The following is a 5,593-nucleotide window of genomic DNA, read 5'->3' as shown; positions in this document are numbered from 1 at the left end:
TCTTACTGTCTACACTACAATCTCTCTCTCGCACGGTCTACGCTACACACTACTTCTCTCTCTCTCAATATCTCTCTCTCTCTCTCTCTCTAGCCTCACCTCCTGGTCAAAACGTCCGCGAGTCCAACCCAGCGTGATGTCGTCCGGTGTCCTCGAGCGGGTCGTTTGTCCTGCGGCTTCACCCTTTCTCTTCTCTCTCTCTCAACTCTTCTCTCTCTGCTTCTTCTCTCAGTGGCCGTAGTCCTCGACCTGGAGACCTCGTCGTTCTGGGAGAACACAGCAGCTTCTCGTCTTGCACGTACACTTCTCTCTCTTCTCTCAACACTCAACGCACCTTCTCGAAAACTCTCTCTCTCAACTCTCGACACGAAATCCTGCAAAACCACCAAAGCTCTCGCTGCTCGCGCTTAAGCGTGCAGTTCGAGGCTCTACTCCAGACTTACTTACGATCTCTTGCTCAAGCAATGGCCGCCGCCACTGCCGCCGCCACGTATATCCTCTCGCAGTCACTCTCATACTTAGCAGCTGCTGTGTCCTGGTAGTCGCGTTCGCACTTTTCTTGTCCTTTTCTGCTGGCGCGGCTGTGTCTCTGCATCTCAGCTATTTGTCCGTTGGTGTCCTTGTCCCCTCTTCTCAGCGTGTATACAGCTCCCGAAAAACAAACAGTTCGGAGAAGCGCCAAATTAATGCTCTTTGTATACACGTTGCATCAGCGAGAGCATTTTTGAATATAGAGGCCATTTTGCCTTGTTACACACGTCAATTGTCTACAATGGTTGATTAAAATGTTTGTTTTGTAATGTTACACTATAATTAGGCAGTTGTTCAACCGACAACGATGGACGTGTGATAAGTTGGGCTAGAATGTGGAAACAAGCTAGCAAGCTTGATTATAAGCGAGTTTTAGGGTCTCATAGTGGTGAGCGAGAAGTACTTGTATCATATGTTTTGTCGATCAAAAATAAACTACGAGCAGTAAAACGATTCCTCGCCAGCCAGCAGTGTGAATGTTCAACGATAAACTAGTTGAAACATCTTTTTTATTTACATGGAGTGCATAACTATTGGAATTCCCATGAGCAAGAAAATAGTAATTTCCTCACCGTCTGCTGGCCAACTGCCTAACGACGAGTTAAACTATTCTTCTATCGCACATTAAGTTGATAATTTGTAGACAATTGACGTGCCCCACGGTTTTATTTTAGTCTAGTCTATGCATATGTTTATTATTTCCACGACTGTATCTATTTTATTATTTTTTGGTTTTTAGTACATTTATCTTAAACATCGCAATGAATGTTTAACACAAAACCGTTTAACTTAAAAAGTTTTTTTACCTATTTTTATTTTCTAGTTTTTAGTTTTTATTTCGCATTCTGTTTAATTCATTTAGTGCTTCATTATTGCAAGGTTTCTTGCCCGTTAGTTTATTGCAGTCCAACTCCTCTATACGTAGTCCCTGCAAAGATCTTACTCTACTAAGAGCCACGTAGGCTTGACCTTCTTCAAACAGTTTCGCACCTAAGTATACGACTGCGTGATCCACAGTGCTGCCCTGCATTTTTCATATTTTTTTTTTACCATTTTGTTCCTACGAGTAATGGACATCTAAACGGTTGACCCCCCCAGAGGTCCAATAAAGGGGCAAGGCTATGTACAACAAGATGCACCAGAGTTTTGAGGGGAAAACGCTAACGACATATCATTTTTATCCACCCTAATGCCATACAGTTCTCGGCGCGTTTTAACCTTTCACCTTAACTTGGGTGGTGCACCGCTAACGACGAATTATTTTTTGCCACCCTAACGCCACACAGTCCTCAACACGATACAAAATCTTGACTTGGGTGGTGGATTCAGGCTGGATTAATCAGATACCTAAATTACAGATTCAATTTATAAATTTAAATCTTATTCTTATACGCCATTTAGTAGCTGCGCCTATCTTAAATGATAAGGTTGTAAAGTGCACTGTATTCTTCTTGTCAAGCCCTTTTATTTGATACCCATATTGGTGGGATTGATAAAAAATTGTTATCAGCCATTTGGTAGCGGCGGCCATCTTAGATTTCAATAAATATTATAGTAAATTGTATTCATATAGCATAATAAATTGCATTCTACTCGTTGAGACCTTTCATTTGATACCCATATTGATGGGATTGATAAAACCTACGTTATCCGCCATTTTGTAGCAGCCGCCATCTTGGATTTTAATTTCTTATAGTATATTGTATTCTGCTTATTGAGCCCTTTCATTTGATACCCATATTGATGGGATTGATAAAACCTACGTTATCCACCATTTTGTAGCGGCCGCCATCTTGGATTTGAATTTTTTATAGTATATTGTATTCTGCTTGTTGAGCCCTTTCATTTGATACCCATATTAATGGGATTAATAAAACATAAATTATCCACCATTTTGTAGCGGCAGCCATCTTAAATTTACAATGATAATGAATAAACATAATTGTATTGTCACCAAAATCCAAAGTATGTACAAAATTTCAGATTAATCGGTTGACAGGAAGAGGGTGAAATTTGAATTACTAAATTTGACCCAAGAATAAAACAAACGGGGTGAGCTGAATAAAACCGTTTAATAAAAACATTTAATTCAACTATATGCATCAGATTTTAGTAAAAAATTATTACCTTTTTGCTTGTGAAGAAGTTTGTACTTCCTACTTAAAATGCCATTAACAAGTTTTATAACCCATCCTAACTTTATTAAGTAACGAGATAAATTCGCTTTAGTTGTACTCAATTTAACTCTATTTCAATAAATAGAATTAAACTTAAAATCAATACCTACAACGTGAATATCATCATTTTTATGATAGTTCTCATACAGTTTGGGTCACTTATCATTTTCTTTATATGCTTGCATTATTTTCTGTTGCCGAAAAAGGACCAAGAAGATCAACAATGAATTTATCTGTGGTGCAAATAGTAAGTACTTTAAATGTGGTGCAAAAAGGCTTGATCAAAGAATATTTCTTGTGACCATAATATGGTTTTTGTTGGTACTCGTTATTTTTACTTTTTTGATGATACTGATATGTTCCATCAACTATCCAAAAGGAGCTCAGTGGTCCAATTAAACCACTTTTTTGCATAAATAGAAGTGTAATCACGGAAGAGATCCTTTTTTTTTAATAGTTTTCATTACAAAACACGTCAGTAAGACATCATTTTTTAGTGAAATAATTACTGACTCATAAAAATTGAAAACTTCTTTCATTACGAAAACAGATAAAATAAAAATATTAGATAATGTAGTTCATAACTTAAATAAACAAGTAACAAGAGCCTGCATAACGTCTCTAAAGGCCGATGATCTTATGACAACTATAAATTGTTTGACCTTTTGCAATTAATCAGTCAAAAGACTGGAAAAAGAGAAAACTTATTTTTTGGTGAGTTCTGATAATTTTATTTTATCTAAAAATGTTTTTGGAGCTTTACCGCAAAATTTCTTTAACTATGAACATATTTTATTTGTAGTTAAGAAACTCGTATTCCTGCATACATGTACTACATACTTACCTGGCGTAGAGATAACCGTGATCAACAAGGCGGTTTCTCCAGGGTGAGGCCTGTCCGTTGCACCATTGCACTACGGACGGGTTGACCTTTGCGAATATCCCTAATGTGGATATTTCGGACGTATTATTTTTGGTAGCCTTAAGTCATTATGAGAAAATTTTTTCTTAATTAAATGCTCAGCACAAACTTGATTTCCATTTAAAATAAGGATTTTTATTTTAAAAAAAACTGCAGTCCTGCAAGTAAGAGTACAAATGTTGAGTAACTTTTATTCCTACCAATGCAACATTTAGTAAGAAAAATCATAGTTCTTTATAGGGGCAACTTCATTGTAGGTTGTTGCGTTAAGCACGAGGGTGAATCAACAATTTAAGATTTTGACCTGGAGAAAAAGTGTGATGGAAGTAGATTTAACTTGATTTTTTCTTGAACTTTTCCTTTAACTTAGTAACTTAATTTAGTTTCATGAATCTTCCTTTTTTTTCTTTTCACCAATCCGTTAAAAAAAAAAAAAATTAAAAAATAATTTTTTTGAAGAGATGTACACCTTCAATGTTTCTGTACATTAGTCAAAGCCCTTACCCACTCTACAACGAACAGTCCTTGAATACAAAAGTCAGTTCCTGCATGTTTGGGTGTAATTTGTAGCTTTTTTGTTATGTCAACTTTTTTCCAATGAATATTAACTTATTTTATTTAATTATAAACTAATTTAATAAATAGTTTACTTAACAGAATAATTTTTTTTCAGTAGTTTTTTCAGGAAAACTGGAAATTAGTATAGTTTACTGGAGCGCCTTTCCAATGTCTTAATAAATATTCATTTCTATATATTTAATTTCTTACTTTTACAGTTATTAAATGACATTCATTGGCATAAAATACTCCCCTATTGAAGAAAGCAGTACTGCAGAATGGTTTTCCAAATTTTTAGATACAATTACATTTTGGGTATTAAATATGGACTAGGAATAAGTGTGGGAGCGTATGTGATGGATGTGAGCGTAATGTTACAGATGTAATCAGGGTAGGCAGTAAGAAATTGTTCTGATTTCACCATAAAATTTGATGAAAGCACCCTGTGTTGTACTGGCCACCCTATATATTATTTTTATTGTATTGTGCCATAATATATTGTTTATAATTGTTAAGTCAATAAATATTAAATAAAATCATACGTTAGTAACGTAGGTATCCTTATTTTCACGAGAATTGTACCCCGTATAATTTTATAGAAGGTATTTTTATACTCAAAATTATATTGTTTGTCATATAATTTTATAAGAGTATAACTTTATACTTCGATACCCAAGCACCCACTGTCCATTGGTTTCTTTAGGTATTCTTATTACTATCTGAAAAACACTTTCCAAGCTCTGAGAACTTGTCATCTTTAAGATTGACTTACTGTTTGTTGACTGATTTTTATCACTTGTGGAAGATTCTACTTTCCCTGTAGGTTTTTGTGTGCCACAAAAAACAAGTCAATTTTTATCATAGATTTTAAACGTAATTTTAACATTGTCATTATTCAACTGTTTACCAACGGCTTTGACTTCTATAGGTGAATTAATTGTCTATATAATCAAATTTATCTATGTTTGATGCAAAAACTAAAATGAAAAATATTTACGATGTATCATTAGATAACAAAAGCAATGATAGAGAAAATAACTGATTGAAAAAAAAAATTGTTTGTGTAATAATGCATCTTCTTAAAAGTCATGAAACCAGTATGCAAATTATTACGAAATTAAGACATTTAATCATATCATATTTACATTGTTCTTTTGTCCAATAAATGTAATTCACTAAGAACTTAAAAAAAGTTCACTCACAGAAAGCTATGGGACACCTCATAATTGTAATCTTATAAATCACTTGTCAAACTGACACACAGTGGGGCTCATCCAGAAAAAAACGTTCAAAACCACCGACAGTCCTTAATTAGGAACAAATTTTTGATATATTTACAGCTGAAGACAACTATGAGACAACAATGATAAGTTAAATAAAGAAAAGAATGAAAAGAACTTTGACG

At 34.5% G+C, this 5,593-nt stretch overlaps 1 non-coding gene across 1 annotated transcript; it reads left to right on the top strand.

The window, feature by feature from the left end:
- The first annotated feature begins 3,544 nt into the window (after nt 1-3,544).
- Nucleotides 3,545-3,704, top strand: LOC111643229 (U1 spliceosomal RNA). The gene has a single exon (XR_002759669.2). It is a non-coding gene; the product is annotated as a U1 spliceosomal RNA (small nuclear RNA).
- The last annotated feature ends 1,889 nt before the right edge of the window (nt 3,705-5,593 follow it).

The sequence above is a fragment of the Copidosoma floridanum genome, unplaced genomic scaffold (genome assembly GCF_036245765.1).
Source record: "Copidosoma floridanum isolate Cflo_tuat_1 unplaced genomic scaffold, Cflo_Japanese_pri ptg000022l, whole genome shotgun sequence".
In the NCBI taxonomy this organism is placed as follows: Eukaryota; Metazoa; Arthropoda; class Insecta; order Hymenoptera; family Encyrtidae; genus Copidosoma; species Copidosoma floridanum.
This window is presented reverse-complemented; position numbering and strand designations above follow the sequence as displayed.